At 37.2% G+C, this 1,255-nt stretch overlaps 1 protein-coding gene across 2 annotated transcripts in view; it reads left to right on the plus strand.

Moving 5' to 3' along the window:
* The window catches only part of LOC107642860 (pentatricopeptide repeat-containing protein At4g38150), a 4,740-nt gene continuing 3,491 nt past the window's right edge, over positions 7-1,255 (plus strand). For both annotated transcript variants that reach the window (XM_016346354.2, XM_016346353.2), the window contains exon 1: positions 7-347. The gene's annotated coding sequence lies outside the window, so the exon portion shown is untranslated. The remainder of the gene's footprint in view (positions 348-1,255) is intronic.

Here is a 1,255-nt window from a genome sequence, read left to right on the forward strand (position 1 = left end):
CCACCCCCAGGTTGCCCTAAAGCGGATCACCCCCATCCCCAAAGTACCCTCAATGTCTCTCTTCTCTCTCGAGTCTCGTCTCTTTCTCGTCACTCTCTCCCTCGCCTTCAAGCTCTCGCACAGTCGCACTCACTGACTCGGACTCGGCGGACTCAAGCTCGTCGTCGCGGCCTGTGTCGTCACGTCTCGCACTCAGTCGCCGCCTTCCCTGCTCTCGCTTCGCCGGCGGCAGAAAGCAGACCGAATCAGCATCTGGTCCCTCGGGTGGTGGTGGTGGTCGTCGTCTTCTTGTTCCGCCGTCAGTTCAGTCGGTCAGCTTCCTTCACCGTCAATTGGTCCTTGGGCAGGTGAGCTTCCTTCGGCCCTGTTCTTTCTTTTTCAATTTTATCATAGTTTTTTGTTGTTGAAAATGATCAATGAGCTGAATTTGTTGCTGTAAGTTGAATTTGTTGCTGAATATATCGCTGAGCAATTTTTTTTGTTTCTGGAAAACATGTTGAATTGATGAAGTATTTTATTGTGACAGATGAGTATGATGGAATACCTATCTTTTATTGCTTTTAAATTGTTGCTCTAAGTTGAATTTGTTGCTGAATGTCTCTTAGCTGAATCTTTTATTGCTTAATTCTTTTATTTCTTTTATCCCTGCATTCCCCTCTTCTATCTTTTTCAGTTTTTCCTTTTCCCTTGCCCCTGTCAATTTTGTTGTTGTAAATCATCACTGAACCATCTTTTGTTGCTGTATTGAGTCAAATTTATTGTTGTATTGAGTTGAATTTGTTGCTGTATTGAGCTAAATTTATTGTTGCTGTTGAGTTTAATTTGTTGTTGTAAATATCTTTTGAGCTATACTTCTTGAATTTGTTACTGAGCTAAATTTTTTTTGGGTTGAAAATTATGAGTGAGTTGAATTTGTTGCTGAAAATCTGTCACCGAGATGAATTTATTGCTGTAAGAATAGATAGTTTCTGTGTAATGTGTAGAGACTCGGTCTTAGTCTTAACCTTCAATTATTGTAATAAGAGTTGATTTAATATTTGAGTGTTGACAATTACACAGGCAATATTGGACTATTGGTATAACGGTATTTTGATGGATTGATTTATAAATTGAATTTATGTTTTTGATTAGTTTGCTAATCATTAATTTACTGACTGTAATATGTTTTGTTCTCTTGTTCATTTAAATTGAAAAAGTATTTTAACTTTTGATTTTAATTTTTTTTTTATAATTTTATATTAATTATAATCAGATT

The sequence above is a fragment of the Arachis ipaensis genome, chromosome B05, assembly GCF_000816755.2.
Source record: "Arachis ipaensis cultivar K30076 chromosome B05, Araip1.1, whole genome shotgun sequence".
Lineage (NCBI taxonomy): Eukaryota > Viridiplantae > Streptophyta > Magnoliopsida > Fabales > Fabaceae > Arachis > Arachis ipaensis.